This window comes from Corvus kubaryi, unplaced genomic scaffold (genome assembly GCF_017639235.1).
Source record: "Corvus kubaryi isolate FWS band 111438036 unplaced genomic scaffold, C.kubaryi_AGA036_p1.0 split1-131, whole genome shotgun sequence".
In the NCBI taxonomy this organism is placed as follows: Eukaryota; Metazoa; Chordata; class Aves; order Passeriformes; family Corvidae; genus Corvus; species Corvus kubaryi.
In genome coordinates this window covers 9,373,653-9,392,945 of record NW_024582073.1, presented here as the reverse complement: position 1 = coordinate 9,392,945, position 19,293 = coordinate 9,373,653, and the positions used below count along the sequence as shown (strand labels likewise).

The 19,293-nt window shown below is 40.2% G+C and overlaps 1 long non-coding RNA gene across 5 annotated transcripts in view; it reads left to right on the top strand.

Moving 5' to 3' along the window:
- Nucleotides 1-19,293, top strand: part of LOC121676738 — a 73,537-nt gene that overhangs the window by 6,275 nt on the left and 47,969 nt on the right. For 3 of the 5 annotated variants that reach the window (XR_006020572.1, XR_006020574.1, XR_006020576.1), the window contains 2 exons: nucleotides 14,436-14,811; nucleotides 17,721-17,769. This is a non-coding gene — a long non-coding RNA (uncharacterized LOC121676738). The remainder of the gene's footprint in view (nucleotides 1-14,435; nucleotides 14,812-17,720; nucleotides 17,770-19,293) is intronic. The other 2 variants (XR_006020575.1, XR_006020573.1) reach the window with 1 other exon arrangement.

Sequence of the window (19,293 nt, the reverse complement as noted above, 5' to 3'; positions counted from 1 at the left end):
CAAGGCGAGTGCCTGGAGCCATGCTCCAGTTTATCATGCGGTCTCTGACCTGAGTCAGATGTCTTCAGTGAACTAATGCCTCTCAGGCACACCCCTGCCTGATTTATGTGAATGTTGGACTGGGTGAGATCAGTGAAGGAAGGTAGTGTTACAGCAACATCATGTTTTCATTTGGTGGATCCAGTTTGCTTTATTCACCTGCCTTCTTCTGCCATTGTAATTACATTGTTTGTTTTGGAGGGGGTTGCTTTCTCAATCTTTGTCCTATCCTGGAAAATGCTACAGCTTTTATTTCTATTATGATTTTTTTCACAGGTGTTAAGGTCAAAAGGGACCATGTTGACACCTTTGACAAAATACAGAACATAGAATTTCTCACAGTGATTCCTGTATAAGGTCCAGTAATCTCAAGAGGAAATAACAAAATGGTTTCTGAGACATTCAATCTTGATATAAAGACTTCAGGCACTGAAGAATCTGTCCCAACCCACAATGAGGTCCTCCAGTTTTTAATCAATTTCACAATTAAAATTTTGTACCTCATTTCCAATAGCAATTTTCTAGCTTCAGTCTTACATCACTAGATCTTACTGCTAGGTTCAGTAGTGACTACTGTGAAAAATGTTCTCTCCTCATAGAGACGGGGTTGCCCATAGTATCTTTGATAATCTGAAATTATTTATCTCCTTATATTTACTAGACTTCAAAGGACGTTTTGTTATTTTTTTGGTGTCCTTACCAATACCCTTTAAACTACTAGCAAACTACTAGCTTTTGTCACTTGGCAAACATAAATAAGATTATTTGGGGCCTCTCCAGTTATCCTCTCTAGAGAATTTTCATACCAAAGATCTTCCTTAAAGCAGCTAATTCCTGTACGTGGAAGCTTAAATAATAGCTCTGCCTATTTATAGCTATGTTAAGTTTTCCATTTATTTCCATCTTGGTCTTGTGTGTAAGCCTCTGCCATGCCTGCCATTTCTGAGCAGTAAGCACCCTGGGAATTCCTGTGACTGTGCCCTGAGAGAGGAATGCTAGCACTCTCCCACTACCTTGGGTATAAAACTGACAGCACGTATGAAAAAAAAAGGTGCATAGAGGGAGTCACTGAAGAGCAGGTGGGGTCTCTGAGCAAGTATGAATTAGACAGGATTTTCTTCATTTCCATGTCTCAGTCATGGTAAAATACTGTGCAATAGAGAGGATGAACTGATTGATAAATGTTAATTTATAAAATCATATGCCTGAAAAAACTTATGTGGCACTGGACAAGGCATGAAGTGAGAAGCTCTTTCACATGGAGAGTGGATTCAAGTGGCTTTAGGACTTCTGTGTAATGCATGAGCATTTTTTGAGAAAATAAAAGGGAGAAAAGTCAGAGATTCTTGACCCACTAATCATGTCTGTTCTTGGTATTTCAACTACAGTCACATTCTGTTGAATAATCTCTTACAGAGATTTTATGTCTTAGCCAAGGACAAGGTGACTCTCCAGAAAATGTTCCTGGTCACTCAGCTGCTGCCTGTGGTGTTTAGGCAAGCCAGCTGTAGCACAGGAGTTATGCTCTGGTCCCTGTCCCAAGAGGTGTGCAGAAAGGGAGAGCTTCAGAGTTCTGAGTTTGGCTCTAACATCAACTGAATTTCCAAAGGCCTTGAATTTCAATAAGGAATAGCAATAACGGAGCTCATAAGGACTGAGGAAACAAACAGGGCTGGTTTGCCAAGGGCTTCAAGCCTACTCGTAGAAATGACATCATTGGTTTAGACAGAGTGCTGGAACCAGCCAATGTCTTGATAACTGATTAACATCAAAGAAAGATAGGAGGAGGTATCTTCAGTTTCTGCTGTATCTGAAACAGCCACACCTATGCCAGAGGCTTTGAATTTTTAATTTGCTGCCCTATCAGCACCCAGAAGGGTGGGACTGGGAAAGGTTTTCCTCAAATAGATCATCAGCAGATATGGCTGAGCTTGTTCTTGGAAGAGCCCTGCAAGGCAGGCATAAAGAAGGGGGTGATTACTTTGCAAGTCAAATGCGTGATATATATCACCACTTCCAGTGATAAAGGAAAGGCTTTCAGAAATACATGTAGAATAAATGGTGGGGATGAAACAAAACAGTCTTTACAAATCTGGACCCAAGCCTGGAAGGGACGAGGCCCACAGCTCCCTCCCACTGAGCTAACATTGCCCAGTTGCACCTTTCTATACTCCGACAATTCCCCTCCATCAACATCCATCAATTGACCCCTCTCTATCTTGGGCCCAACCCAGTCAAATGAACTCATGGTTTTCCTAGCTTGAATCTCATTACATACTCTTGCTACCCTTCAATTCAGTCCATGCTTGTTCAGCCCATATCCACACAGTCCAGCGGTACAATCACAAGTAACTCTAACCACTTAGTCATATTGTGGTCCAGTCAAAAGTGAGTAAAAGTATTTAGAAGATGCATCAGTGTATTTGCGGAATGATAAGGCTTTGGGGGGAAATATATATGGGAATATCCACATAATTTTCAACAAAAATCCCAGATTTTTAAAGGCAGCACATGACTGCATGGTGCAACATTAGGACCAGTTATCTGGTCTACTATCAACATTTTGGTCAGTCATCTCTAGTTTGGGGTACTGGACAATTGAGAACAAACTGGCTAAGGACCAAAGCTGAGAAACATGTCTATGGCTAATATCTTACTTACTAAGAACTTGGTTATATATACAATTATTTACCAGCAGGTCATTTAAGGATACAACAACATAGAATTGTGTTAAGAAGAAAGATCAGATTTATTTGGAGTTATGAAAAATTTCTCCATTACCATAAATCAATCAGGACTTAGTCTACACACTTACTTGATTTAGGCAGATTTTCATAGAGCTGATAGCTTATGTTTATTCATTACTGTTTTTCTTACAGGAAGTCTGAAATAGGAAAATTTAAGAACATAATGAGGGACAAGAAGTGAACAAGGTTGATGTTTTACATTTAAAAAAAACAGGAATGAGAAATGGAGTAATTTCACTTCCTGGAATATTACAAATAGTAACCCAGAACATGGTAATTTCAATTATTGGAATACATTACAAGAAAAACTGCCACAAGTCAAAACAACATCAGATTAATTACTAATTTGAGATTAAATAGTGACTATGTCACTTTGCCACTAGAGGGAAATGTATAGGTCAATTCATAGACTGTTTATCAGGAAAGTTTTCATTTTACATTGTAAACAATATGGGTCAAAGCCTTGCCTGAATGACTTCTTTTCCAAATGGTTTTATGTTTTTTAGCAGGGAACTTTATTTAAAAATTAGAGACGAAGAGCTCATGGCATCTAAATCTTTTGCATGATTAACTGCTATTGTTGCTTGAAATTAATTTCACAGAACCACAGAACCACAAAATAGGTCAAGTTGGAAGGGACCACAGAGGGTCATTTGGTCCTGCTCAAGCAGGGTCATCCCAGAGCACAAGGCACAGGATTGTGTCCAGATGGTTCTTGAATATCTCCAGTGAGGGAGACCCCACAGCCTCTCTGGGCAATCTGTTTCAGTGCTCAGTCACCCACACAGTGAAGAAGTTCTTCCTCATATTCAGGCAGAACTTCCTGTGCATCAGCTTCTGCCCATTGCCTCTTGTCCTCTTGCTGGGCACCACTGAGAAAAGCCTGGCTCCATCCTCTTGACACCCTCCTTTTACATATTTCTAGACTGTATTTGCTCCACTACAACTCCCAGACTTTGAACTTTATCTTACTTTTGCCACATTGAACTCGCTTTCCTTTTCGAAATACAGAGTACTCTCCTTGGGACAGTGAGAAGGGCATGCTGGCCTAGTGTCAGCTCAACATGCAGGATTGCAGGATGCCTCCCTCTGCTCTTTTTCAGCTCTGCCATCAAGCCACTGGCTGGTTCACTCAAATAACCCCTCTATAACTTATTTAAGCATATAAATCCCCATGAAATATAACCGAGTGTTTAAATGAAACACCACTACTTCTGCTGATTATTTCCATCTGAGTAGATTGACACATTGAGTAAATTCCTTTAAAACATGTACTTCTAAGATAAGCATATAAATACAGCTGCTTTTGGTGATCCTGGACATACAGCACCTTTCACTGGCAGATTTCTTCCCAGCTCACCAAGGGCCCCGGGGAGCAAAAGATCAGTATCCACTTCCTTTTTCACTTCCCCCACCCTGCTCTCCCCGAGGCTGCTGGGCTCCACACTCCACCCAAGCAGACACACTCCAGCCTCTGGGAAACCCCATGTCACAAGGAATTCCAGCTCTGCACAGGAATAGGTGCAGTGTCATCAGAGATAAGGCCTCTTAATTGATTGGCAAGGTGTGCCAGCAATACCTTGCCCAGGCTCCTACTTCTCCACCTTGCTCAACTAAAATAATGTTAGACCAACAATATAGCATAAAGAAAGTTAATTTAAAAAGTTGAAATTCTTTCAACTTCTAAAAATTCGGAATATTTTAAAGTTATGACTATTCAGTAGGACCTGGTTTTGAGAGTGCTAGTTTGGGGATGCTTGAGGGGTTTACTTTATCTCATATAGAAAATTAAGCCCATTGACTCTGGCTTCTTTACTTTACGGCACCTGTGCTGGTTTTGGCTGGGATAGAATTAATTTTCTTCACAGTAGCTGGTATGGGGCTGTGTTTTGGATTTGTGCTGAGAAGTGCTGATAACAGGGATGTTTTAGTTCCTGCTGAGCAGTGCTTATACAGAGCCAAGGCCTTCTCTAGTCTCATACCACCCCACCAGTGAGTAGGCTGGGAGTACACAAAAAGCTGGGAGAGGACACAGCTGACCAAAGGGATATTCCATACCGTACAGCATCGTGCTCAACAATAAAGTAGGTGGGGGGACTGCCCTTTGAGAACTGGCTGGGCATCATTTGATTGGAGATGAGGAATTGTTTCAATTTTTTTACTCTTGACTTTCTTGGGCTTTATTTTTCTATCTCTTTGTTATCCTCCCACTGTGCCCTGCTGCCCGCCCCCCCCCCCCCCTTTATTAATATTGCTGTTGTTATTATAAATTATTACTACAATTGTTTTTATTTTAATTATTAGACTGTTTTTGTATCAGCCCACAAGTTTTCTCACTTTCACCCTTCCTATTTCTTCCCCCGTCAGGCCAGGGAAGGGAGATGGATGTGAGCGACTGTGTGGTGCTTAGCTTCTAGCTGGGGTTAAACCACAACAGTATCACACCTTGGATTTCAGTCGGTGAGAAAAGCCACTGTTAAGAATAGCCCTGAAGAGCAGAGCCACTGTTGTCTTTTGAAGGCCACTGAAGCTGGCCCTGCTTTGAGCTGGGCATTGGATCAGATGATGTCCAGAGGTGCCTTCTGACCTAAACAACTGCATAAGAAGCACTGCTTGCTGCAGTGAGATGGACAGTGTTACTACCGGTGAGAAGAAGACTTTAGGGCTTTGGCAACCATGTAACTCCATAATGTGGCCACGTCATTGCTACAGAGAGGCCATCACTTTTGCAGTGAGTTTGCACAGCCTTGGGACTGAGCCTTGTCAGGTTGCTCTCTCCTTCGTCTGCATGCAGCTTTGTTTTACTCAGTTTGGCTGTAGCAGCAATTTTTCTAACTAACCCAGTATCTACAGATAATTTATTTGTTTATCATTGCATGGTACAATCTCAGTTTTATATTGGTAGCAGTAATAAGCAGCTGTCTCCTGTAGAATAAAATATTTACAACCCTAATACAATGATTGAGAAAAAACACAGGTCTGATACAATAGCAGAGGCCCTGAGAAGCAGAGACACAGGGAAAGGCTGATGTGGGATGATAAAGTGTAGAGCTGCACTAAACTGACTTAGGGAAAGCAGAACAAAGAAACAGTAACTCACCCATGTAGAAGGCATCATATATATAAAATTCTGATGTAATGTGACAGTGTAGACCGAAGAAAAAAAAAGAAAAGTGTGCAAGTATGTTAGCAAACTAACAAGTACCTCAGGTGGATCCTAGAGGGAGGAGGAAGAAACCAATTGCATCAATACAATCTTCCTCCCAAAGAGGGTCTTCAGAGGCTGATGACTTACTGTGTCACTCTCTCCAGTAGCCCAAAGCTGCTGACTTCAGGACTCAAAGGTGCAGTACAAGGGTGACGATTACCCTGAGAAAAAGGATATCTACTAAAAACTGTGTGTGTTATGATTTCAGTTGTATTACAGAATCACAGAACTGATTAGGTTGGAAAAGGTCTTTGAGATCATCAAATCCAACCTGTGACCAAACACCACCCTGTCAACCAGACCATGGCACTGAGTGCCACATCCAGTCTTTTCTTAAATACCTCCAGGGATGGTGACTCCACCACCTCCCTGGGCAGCCCATTCCAATGCACAATCACCTTTTCTGTGCAGAAATTCCTAATGTCCAACCTAAACCTCCCCTGGCGCAGCTTTAGACTGTGTCCTCTTGTCCTATTGCTGGCTGCCTGAGAAAAGGGACTGACCATATTACTATAATTGAGATTTTGTCTAAAAGAATTATTATTTTATTTCAGTAACAATTAGATCTAGACTAATAATAGTTCTATAATTAGATTGATACATTTCCCATTATACTAACAAGTTTTGGATTTACTTATATAAGGTATGCTTCCTCTGTGTCCATGAACAATATTATGAGTGTAACAGACTCATCAGTTCAGCTCAACTTATTAATTTCTTAAGACCTTTAAAGGAATTCCTGAATCAGTGAAGATTTCCATACTACATAGTGTCAGCAAAATTACTTAAAAGCTTAAAAAAAAAATATCTATAAGTTTTTGTGCTCACTTCTCTGATGGCTGTAAATTCCACCACGAGCAAAAAATCCAGAAAATCAATTATTTTTTCTGTTTTACTCTCAGTCTATTTATTTGATAAACCCTTCTATTCCTGCAAGAAATTGATTACAGACAGAAAAAAAAGGCATTGTAAATGTCCGCATTTATCACAGGTGAATTCAAAAGGGCATGAATCACCCTTGTTTGCTGTGGAAGCATAGGTGGGGGTCAGGACTGCTCTGGAATCAGTGCATCAGGAGAGCCTTAAGAGCCAGATCAGATTGTCTGACTTTGGGATGGGAAACAGAAGTGTGAGGGATGATCCAAGGAAATACACAGCAGGACAGCAGCAGCACTTGGCAACAACGCATATGATGTGCAATACAGACCTCCTGATAATGTCTGATGCCCTTTTCACTGGATAACAACACCCCCTCCCAAATCAAAGCTAATCTTTGTCTGGGCCTGCAGCATCTCCCTGGGTTGTGTAGGATATTCTTCCCAGTCACCCTCTCCATATCCCTGGACCCCAGCACCTGAGACTTCCTCTCCTCATGGCTTTCTCTTTTCAGAGCTGAACACTATTTGGCAACACAGCATTAGGGAGATTATTTCTTCCCTCATGGAGTCGCTTGACAGCACAAAACAAGCTCTGAAGGAATACAGGATCCTTCTGCAGGGACTATATAAAATCCCTGTTCATAGTTACCTCAGGAACTGTCATGTGTATCTCAACTCAGGGTGCCATCAGAAGGATGCTCATCTGGCAGTATTGGACCAAGGCTCTCACCCTCCTTTAAATTTTATGTTATTCTGTAACACTTCTACATATCCAGAACTGTGATCATGGCATTCACAGTGATGGTGCTGACAAGACTCCTGCACTGAGGAGTCTGGGATAGTAGAAGGATGTGACAACCAGACCTGTGACACCTGGCCACATATAGGAAATATGTGTGTAATTAAAACAGTGCTTTCACTTTTTGATGATCAGTGTGTGGGGACTCTGGTTGGCTCCAGTGAAGTTTGATATAATTAGATTAAACAATAGTAAAAGGCCACTAAGGCTGGAAGATCAAAGCCCAAAGCCTTGCTTAGGAGGTGCCTAATAAGTTAGCAAAAGGGCTAAATGTCTTTGATTCAGCTCTTTGGTATACATTATGTAGCAACACATTCACTACCTGACCACATACTACTTTTTCAAGAGGCTTTCTGCTCCATTCAAAGCAAAGCTGATCCTTTTCAAGATACGTATTGCACAATGTTAGTGGGGGGAAGGTGTGAAGGGCAGAATGTGAGAGGATATCATCTAACAGGCAAAGGGTGCTTATTTCAGCTGTAAAAGCAAGAGGTGAGATTTTGAAACCCAAACATCGCCAGAAACATAAAGAATGATGGTTCTTCTTTTATAATACATGTTCATAAATAAAATAAGATTATTGACAAATGAGTTTTAAGCCTGTAAGATTTAAGAGAGGTGAATTTTTTAATTGGCAGACAGCCATTCATTTTGCTAGATTCAAATTCGCGTAAACATGTAGCTGTTGCTGAAATTCAGCATTCATTCTCCCTCTTGACTATAAACAAATAAATCAATCCAAATCTTGTTCTGGACTTCATCGATGCCTTTCGGCCTGTGTTTGGTTTAGTAAATGAAGGGATCTGGAAAAAAACCCAACCCTTTTGATACCAAAATCATAAGAAAAGGTAAATAGCTGAAAGGAACATCCAAGTGCAGACAAACCTAGATACCTTATCTCCAGTTGTGAAATCCCTGAATAACCAGTCCAGCTTTTTATGATTATTATGAAGTTCTTTATGTAATGATAGAGAAGCATTTATGTGCAGCAACCAATTGTTATGGCTCTTTGCTTTCTGGAATTTTGTTTTGGGGGGAGGTTGACCCAGCTGGAAGCAAAGCAAGGTAAACTACTGCATTTGATTTATAACCCCTCACATTGCAGGTGTGGGAGAGCTGGGAGCAGCCACATGAAGCTTCATTATCCAGCACTGCAAAACAGCTAGACTTTGTGAATTAAAAGAAAAAGCCTAGTTTTCAAAACAGTCTGCTAATTTTTTTTTTTTTTGGCTGAAATGTAAGAAGTTGAGAAGGCCTGTAGGCAACTTCATAAGGACTGCATGAGTAGCACTGATTATGTGTCCCTGGAGAGGCCAAGAAAACAGGAAAGGGAGCCAGCCAAGAGGCATATTTAAGAGAAGGTTCTCAAACTTCCCTATTACTTTTGGGATTGTTTCCAAATTCTAAAGCTAAGAAGGAAAAACCTGGACTTAGCAAAATAAATAATCTGCACTGCACAATATGTGGTGTCCCAGGATGATTTGTGACATTTAGGAATGCCGTATGTCATGAACACACTGAGGGAATAATCTACAGAAATACACCTGCTTGAAAACGGCTTCCAAGACCACTTCTAAATGAACAATTAAATCAAAATTTTGCCCATTTTATAAGCACTGTAACACAAAAACCAGTGTTTTCTGTTCACAAAAGGGAAATCTCAAAAATATTCTTACTGGACATTACTTGGAAGGAATCATTTTGATATTTTTCATAATTTGTTATTTTAATTTTAGGATGGTTGTGATTAGGAGAAATTACTCCCATTATATCATTCTTTATCATTAATTAGACTTAAAGTGGTCTTACTGTCACTAATATGCAAGAAAAACACGTTTAGTATTTTACTTCCTCCAAATGGCCATATACAGATGGTTGTTAAAATTATTTTCTCACAGAAAACCTGATTATACCCAGTTTAAACCTGATCCACGAGGAAAGGAAAGACATTCACACTATTCAAGAGAGTTCAGGTGTATTTACATCCTTCTGCCCAGCACTAGTCGTGTGTGGGGCACGATCCATAAACGGTAATGTGGAGAAAAAATTTTTCTTTGTATTGGAAATTTCCTTCAACAAATACTTTTAAATTTTTTTAACCACCTCAATATGTTTGTAATGTCTAGCAAAAGTAAAATTAGTATTTATTTGCCATAAATCTGTGGCTCTATCATGTATGCTTTTATTGATAACACTTCAGGAGAAACTGTTCTCTGTGATACCTGAGCCATGTACAGCATTTTAAGTAATTGTAATTAATGTCATACCATGAAAGGTGATGTAATTAAAAGCATTTATAGATTATGGTTAAAGGAGTAATGGACTTCTACAACACTGGTTTTTTCAGTAAAATAAAAGAGGAAACAGAAATTTGCTTCCAATTAAGATTTTATATCTTCATAATAATCTTGAGCTTCCTGGAGGCTGTACTAGAAAATATGCAGGAGAAAAAAATGGCCCAGACCCCAAGCAGGGAATCTTGTGAGTTTGTGTTTGCACAGAAGAGATGCCTGGTCTGTTATGGGAGATCTTAAACACTACCTAAATAAAATACAGTGCAGCAAGTAAAAGGTACAGTGCATTAAGTCAAAATAAGGTTTATTTGAAAATTATAATCTAATTATCTATTACATGTTTTCCCATTCTAATGCAGATTACATCTTTATTAACGTAGATGTTTAAGGGAAAAACACATAATCCCATGTTCAGCCGTATTCTTACCAGATCACTATTGCACGCATTTGCAGTGACTCATACCTGGATTCTGCTCTCCCTAGAGCACTTTCTTTCTAGTGTGCCCCAGGGCCAGCACTGGTACTTCCCTGATGGTACATGGGTGCTTTCCATGGCACATATCCAAATGCAGTAAAGGTATCCTCCTCTGCTCCATCAGCCCCACCACCCTTTGTCTGCTGATGAAGGACTTTTCAAGGACAGTATGAATGCCAAGCCTTTCAAGAAACTACATTCACTTACACTGCTGCCAGTTAAGAAATAAATGCTGGTGTCAGAGCAGTGATAAACCATGGTCCACATGCTGTCCTGGCTCAATGGACTAATGAACCACCCCATGGCTGGAGATGTGTCTGTGCATATGTGTATGTGGCAGAATAATATTTTGCACACAAAAGAAGGATTTTTCCAACCTTACTTTAAGCAGCTACTCTGACTGTAAAATTTGCCAGTGTATGTGAAGAATTCAAAATCTCCTCTCCAGGTTGAAGACTACAAAATCTCTGACAGAGAAATCCTGCTATGGTGTGTGCAGAGAAGCAGCACCTCAGGGGGACTCTGAGGAGTCTGTTCTGTCTACCTTGTGAAAAATAGTTTAGAGCCCACTTCTGATGATAAGCTTGCAACTTTTGTTTTGTAATTAAAGGCTCTGAAAAGGCTTTACACTTCCATTTTGAAGTAAAATATTGCCCAGAGAGTTTGTGGTCTCCCCATCCCTGGCGATGTTGAACACTAGACTGGATGGGGCTCTGAGTAACCCTAGTGGAAGGTTCCCTGCCCATAGTAGGAGGGTTGATGATCTTTAAGGCCCCTTGCAATCCAAACCATTCTGTGATTCTGTGAAATTCCAGTTCCCCTTGTGCTTATCTGGCAAGATCTGAACTCCTGCAAACACAGGGGGTCCAGGAAAGTGGAGTGTTTCATCTTAGCACATTGCAGGCCAGGCACTATGTCAAAAGACTATGCTGGCTGCATCACTAAGGTTGATAAAGAAAGACTTATGCCTCCCTCTGTGTACCTGCTCAGGGGAGATCCAGCCACCACCATCATTAGGATAGAGTTCCCACAAAAAACAGGAGGAACTATTCTTTGTTAAAGATTAATTTGGCTTATGGTGGCTCCTTAACACTGAAATAAGAAAAGAGGCACAGAAGAGCCTTTGCTCTTTGCTCTTGAACTAATAAATAGTAATAATAACCTCTGGGAGAACCATGCCCAAGTCTTTTCCACATGTGTCCCTGCATCTTCTCAACATAACTTTCACCCTCTGGAATTTTCCTGCCTCTCCTATTTCGTGGCCCCTCCTCCCAGCACTGGCTGCTGCCTCCCTCTCAGGCAGCCCCGGGCTCAGGTACGGGTGCCTTTGCAAGGCATTGCTCCCTCTCCACTGCTCCCTGCCCCTGCCTAAGGCAGGAACTTACCTGAGGACAGAGATTCCTGACTTGTGAGGCACATGCATGCTTGGGTGCCAGGAGGGTGGGGAAGCCATTCTCAGCACCTTAAGGGGTGTAGCACCATGTGTCTGCCCTTCACCCTCACCCAACCTGCTTACAGAGAGAACCTCTTCTCCAGAGCCATTGAAGTGGCTCTTGGCCCCTTCCTAAAGGAACTTCATGCTGACCCCAGAAGACGGTGGTGGCACTTTCTCAGCAATAAGCCCCTCTCCAGGTCACTTTTGAGAAGTTTCTCTTTTTTACATGGGGAAGGGCTGATGTATGGATGTAGAGCCAGGACTGCATAAGTTTATGCATTTGCAAAGTTTTTTATTCCTTCTTAAACCATCTAAAGGAGGTTAGAAGCTTATCACTGAGGTTTAAAAAAGACAAGAGAAATCCAGATAAAAATGCTCATAGAAGTGTTTTATCAGAGCTTTATTCGGAAGGATGTTTTAAAAAATCTTAATATTTATGGAATGAACAAGCATTTTCCCCCTCAGTATCTTGATTCATACCTGAAAGTCTATGTTAGAAGGTATTCTACAAACAGTATCTCATAATTGTTTCAGTTTTAGTGTAGAGTTTAAGTTACAGTACAATAAACACCTGAGCAATGTAAACATGCATGACCTGAGTCTAAGAAAAGGGGGAAAAAAGTGCTGTTCTTCTTTCTTGTGATGTTTTTCCTCCAGGGTATATTATTTTCCCCTAGTACCTAACCAAAAAGGCTTCTTAATACTTTGGTGCTAAGTTATAGTTCCCCCATCAGAGGATTGTTAGGCAGAAGACAACAAGGGTGTTTCCTTTCCCTCCTAATTATTTTGCTTTTTTTTTTCCCAGGTAAGCCATAACTTGGCTGGCTACATGATTTGAGTGTCAAAAGGAGGCATTTGCAAGGCCCATAGTGGCCAAAGCTTAGTGGGATGGTGGGTGGCATGTTGTGGTGGCCTCACTTCTGCAACCTAAAGAGCACTGTGAAAGCTGGGGGAACCATGCCCCAGCCTTGCCATCAGCCTGTCAGAGGAGTGTGGCAGTCCACATCACCCACCTACTAGCTCACCTAGAGGTATTCTGTCCAGTCTTGCCTTATGCAAACCCACAATACACCCAGCACTGCAACTTGCTGCAGCACTCAGAGGAAGTATTAATTTAGCTCTCAGAAGTGAGGAATACTTGTGCTCTCAAGCCAGTGATATTCAGGCATGTCTCCAGAAATATATTATTCTTAAGAAGGATATTCTCTAATACCAGGCTTTGAGATTTGCAAAGTGATAGTAGTATAGCCTAAATGAACAATTAAAATTTGGCAGACTACTTTTCACTTCCCATTTAGAAGCACAAGAACAATGTCAGTTTTATTTGATTAACATTCGCTATCTGTAGTGATCAAAGGACTACGTCTAAAAAATTAGCATTTTAGAAGGTCTTTGATAGTCAGCAATAAAATTCTCATACTTAGTCTGAAATCATTCCCATCTGCATTCTTTATTTGCATATCATTTATGAAGTATCATTAATGAAATCAAACAGATAGTAAGCACATCTAAAGCATCCATCCAACACAAAATAGAGACTACAGATAATTAGGGTAACTGCTATTATTTTACTTCTCTGCCCCTCCTGTAATTAGTACTGTTCGTAGTTGAAAAGTCAAAGACTTTTCAGAAGATATTGTTTTAGTCTCACCTTGTTTCACAATATATTGTTTTAATCTCACCTTATGTTTTGTAGGTGGCTTCTGAGCGAACTAGGTTTGACTCCCTTCAGTGGCAGTCTACAATTAATGGCTTCATTATGTAGTTTGTGCCCAGGAAATGAGAACTTTACTTGAGCCAGAGTTTTGCCTGCTAAAGGACCTATTCCTATGTTATCAACAGAAATCAAGGAACATGACTTTTACAGCAGATACTTTTCTACTTAAGGGAATATGATTATTTATTGACTGTCAGTATCCAGCAGAAGTCAGGGAGCACAAGGCATAAGGAAAGATTAGTGTAGCAAGAGTTGGCTTGGGCTAATTTCCAACACCAAGACTATGCAGTATACAACATCCTTTCATAAATATGACCTTTATAGCATATTGCATTAGCCTACTAATACCACAAGGAATGTTTTATTTGGGTCTATGCAGTTTTAAAGAAGACTGTTAAGGACATATCTATCATTTATTACTTCTGATGGAAAATTGTATTTTTAACAAATCAAACTTTTAACAGAAAAAAATGTAGGTATTTCACACATACACACAAAAAAAGGTGTATGAAAAAAGTGCAAAGTTCATAGCTGTCAGATAGGGACTGAGTGTTTTCCACTTGGAGTTACAGACCAGTTTTCATCTGGGAATGATAACATTTGTCGGTGTTCCCACCTCTTTTCTGATCCTGGCTACCTGGGCATAAATACACCTCAATGCACCTGCAGGGATTGTGCTGAAGCAGTCACCTCCCTGAGCAGCCAGCTTGGCCAACGTCTGCTGCAGCAGAAAGCCTGCTTTCCATCATCCATGGAAAATCTGCAGGAACTGAGCATTGAACTCATGAGATGCCATGCCAGGAGGAGGTGACTGACTATCTTTTGCTTTATGTGTCCTTCCAGCTGCAGCAAAGTTTCCTCTGGGACCACAAGAAGAGTGTGTGCTGCCTGGTGCACACGTGGCTCACCAAAACCTTTGGCTGCTCCTTCACCAGGGTCCATGAGCCCACAGTTACAGTCCAGGGGAAGTGGTGGCCCCTTCAACAGTGCTTAAAGATGCTCACTGGAAGAGAGGAATCTTCATGTTCCCAGGATCAATCCTCACGCATTTTTCTCAGACATTTCAAAATAGGAAAGGCCAACATTTCATCATAGTTAATGATGTCTTGTCCTTCTCAGTGCTCAAAGTATCTGGTTTACAAAGAAGAGGAGAACTAAAGATGGTGACAACAGAGCACACACTTACAGTGAGCAGCATTTGCCTGGGATGCGATAAGAGGTGATCACCTTCATGTGTCTAATAGAGACTACTTTCTTATCTAATCAGTAATTAGCTGGCCAATATAATTAGAGTGTTTGGAGTTAGAAATTAATGGCAGTCTTTCCTCTTACTGAACTTTGGAGCAGGGAAATGAAAAGCACAACAATGGTGAATGCCTCACTGTTTTGAATGGTGTAAACTGCACAGGTGTATCAGAAATGTATTCTTCCATTCACTGCACAACTGAAAGACTGTGTAACAGTACCTGTTACAGACTCCAGTGTCCCACAGCAATAGTCACAGGGAAAGAAATCTGCCCACAGCCTCAGTCATCTATGAGAGACAGATAGACAAAATTTAAAAATTGACATTGAAATCAAGATTCAAAAACATTGTGGCAATCTAAGCAAAACAGGTTTTCAGAAGTCAATTTTTCAAAGCAGCATACAGAAAGCATGAGAGCTGGTAATCACTCAGTGATTTGCAGGAACTCGATAGCATCAGAATAGACTGTGTTCCAGCCTGCCCATTCTTGTATTGGCAGAAGTGGTTGTATTTCTTTTCCGATCTTAATAAACAATAATGTGGAAAGCAATACTTAAAAGAAACTTTAGGCAATATTTAAATAAATCTCATGTTTGACAAAGTGGTCATGCACAGAAATAAAGCAAAATATTCCCACAATAACCTGATGCAACAGTGGTTTGCAGGACAGGAGCTGAAACTGAAATTGCAACAGTCGTGGCTTTAAATTTAGATTATCTGCAAAGGACTTCTGCAAGCATTCTTCAGGTTCTGTGCAACACACTGAGACCCTGAAGTTTCAAGACAAGTTAATGACAACTGACCTGCATGTCAGCTACCTACAGTAGTACATAGAATACAGAAAGACAGCAAAATGTGACAAGGAAAACACATCCAAATCTGTCTCTGTGGGATTATACCTGTCTCAGGCACATTTTGTCCATTAGTGATACCACACATGAGATGACAGGGGTTTGTCTTATGAACTGAAATGCTTACAAGTTAGATATCTGCCCTGTGGAAAATTGACTCCTGCAAAGTGTGTACCACTAGTCCTCAGAAACCTGTTTCAAAGAAGAATTCAAGTTTAATGACAATAATTTTTGAATAGTCACAACATTCCCACACAGAATTCCCAAAATTGGTTAGGCAGATGAATCATACAGGGCAGAGTGTACCACTTTAACTCAAACCTTTAAAGCCTCTTGTCAAAACTATCAATATTTCAGCATCTGAGTGTGCTGTGGGTGATAGTGTCACACCAAGTAGACAGTTGCCATTGCTTAGAAGCTTATTGAAGTATATCAAATCTGTTGAAGATGCAGTGCTAATAGAACTATCCACACATCATAAGGCAGGAGTACTGTAATTCTACTGGTCTCCAGTACAAATACCAAATTTTATGAATTTTGTCATGAGAGATCATTTGGTCCATGTATTTGCTAGCCTAACACTGCAAGCCCTTCTCTTTTCCTGGCTGAGGGCATGTACCCTGAGCAGTACTATCTGTGCTGCTGTGAGCTGCCAGCCCTGGACAGCATCTTGTCCCTCTGGCAGCAGCTTCTAAGGCAAGTCTGAATGAAGAGCAGCGTGTACAGTGACTGACAAGGAACTGTGAGAGTGCACCATCATCTGCTGGTTAAGCCTGCTGCAGTCAGTAGCTATACGGGGATGATATGCATTAACCGGGTATGTATTAACTGAAGCACAGGATCTCTCCCAGGCTTTGTAGAAAATCCTTCTGATGAAAAACAAAAGCCTTTTATGACTCCACTCAGCAAATAGCCATCTCATCCAAAGTATCAGCACAGCTCTCCTACAAACTCCTGCATTATTTTCCATGCTTAAAGAGCACGTGTTGACTGGCAGCAGCTGAGACATGCTAAAAGCTGTCCAAGGAGCATGAAAAGTGGCATCAGACTGTGTGAGCCTTCAATAATCCACTAATCTTTTTGAACACATTCTTTTGTTTAGGCAGACTTTAGTTATTAGATTTGATGCATATTTCACGTATTACAAATCTGATCATTATTGTGTAGCTGGCTAATCCTCAGTTTGAGGAAGGATTGATTTTAAACTCATATAGGAAGGCTGTCAACTTAAGCAAGGAGGCTCTATGTTTCTAAGCATATGATATCTTTTGCTTTAACAGCATTACCAGAGACAAAGCAAATAAATGATAGGTAGATTTACATAAAGGGGAAAAGGTATATACTGTGAGCACAAAACTGCTTCACAGCCAATAATCAAAGTAGAAATGGGTTGTTTCTCTGTGAAACATTCACTAGTGATCAGAGTTAGATGACAGGTCTGTTTTAGCAGGCATTTCTGTAAAGGCAAAGGTAGAATCATAGAATCATTTAGGTTGGAAAAGACCCTAAAGATCATCAAATCCAACTGTTAACCCATCACTGCCAAGTTCACAATTAAGCCATGTTCCTAAGTACCATGTCTACATAACCTAATAAAGTCAGGAATAAAACTGAAGAAGTATCAATTAACATCTATTTCAATGCATTTATGCCTTAACAATAAAATGAAAAAATGTTAAAATCTGAAATAAGGATGCATTTTTAATGTACATATTCACAGAACAGCCTATTTTTGCACAACTATGCAGTATTTTCCGTAAAAATATTCTTCACTAAACTAAATATACAATGACCACTAGATCTTGCAGAATTAATCAACCTTTTTTACAGATTTCCAGACTATCAGAAAGTAGGTTATAGTGACATCACTGAAAATTAGTTATTAACATTGGCTTTTTTGGTGAGTATCTCTTAACAGGTCCTTTAACTATACTTTATAAGTTCTCAGAATATAGTTTCATTATTTCTTCCTGATGTTTGAGTTATAATCACTGTTCAAGTCACTGAAAGTCTTTCAATTTCCATTAACAGAACTGAACTCATTACCAGGGCACAAAGATGCTTCAGGCCAGACCACACAGTAAGATCCCATTCCTTTTCTGATCCTCCTTTTTCACCCATGAATGAAGGCTGAAAATCCAGGAGGCAACTGTTTCCTGCCTGAAGAGGGGTCTGGGAGAGATTTTGAGGGACCAATTCCACATCAGTTGTTTCAGAAGTAGGTTTCTTTATCTGAAGATCAGGCCTTTTAAATCTGCTAATTTAAATATGAATTTATATACTTAATTCTAAGTTGCCCACATTCATTCTTGCTAACTGGATGCACAGTAGTCACTGATAAATTCAAACGATGGTAGTTTTAAAATTACACACAACTTTACATTTTGTGAGGAGCTTCTAGTGGCCATGGCTGCAGGCCTTATACAAAACTGAAATAAGTCTAAATAAGTTATTATCTAGGTAATGAACTTGAATAACATTTTTAATCCTTCATTGATGTTACCACTTTGTAACCAGATTTGCTTTGTTCTTCCACACTCTATATTAAAATAGGCAGCTTCTCAGCTTTTGAAAGAATATGATCATGAATGCAGTCCAACTCCTAGGATATATGATAACACTTTTTCTCACTAAGTCAAGCTGAGATAAGAGCCCTGAGGCTTGCTGCACTGTCCAGATGTTGAGATTTCAGTAGAAGATGGGTGCTTTATCCTTAAAGTGATGTGAATTTTCCAGCTAAAATACAACTCTCACGATGATAATGGTACACAAAAACCTCTCTGTGGTTGATCAGCACAAAGTTTATTCCACACTTAAACCATCTTTTAAAACTTAGGGAAGGACTTATGTGCAGATGTGGGGTTCTGCTGTGCACTATAATGAATTCACCCAGTGGGATTTAAATTTGCATACACTATCCTATTATCATGCCTCTCGCAAAGCTTTATTAGCTTGAGTGCAATACTGCCTGAATGTAGCTAGACTGCTTTCAGAAATTAGTTGGTTCATGCAAAGCCAGTGCAAAAGTAATTGATTTTTGGAGCTTTTTTGGTTGTTCCCAAGCATATTTTTTCCATATTGGCACTTGCATGTTTTTTATTACAGTCTGTGCTCACTAATACTATATTTGGCCTTTTACTCCAGGAGATTCTCATCAGTGTATTATATATTAATCAGAATTATTAACCAGTAACTTGTCCTGCATGAGTACACACCAGAATTTGTACATGGAAAAATGAAAATCATTTTATTCACTCCAGATGGGAGATGGATTGTAAGGGTAAAAACTGAGCAAGTACCAGGAATGAAAGCCTTGGCTAGTATTTTTCCTTTTGTTTAAGCAAAATTGGTCAGTGTCTTATACTGACTGCAGAGGAGAGGTGGGAGAATGTGAAAGTGGCTCAATGACAAAAAGTAGAAATCCAAATCATCCAAATCCTGCTTGGGTGAGGGCTAGCACAGCTTTCTCGTGAATTGGCTGTCTTCAGAGATATCAAACTCACTCAATCTCACCCCTGTAGGCCTGACTGAGATTTAAGATGCCATAACATCAAATACAGCCCCAGCCCTATGGGGGCTTGGTCCCTGGAAGCCATATTGATCT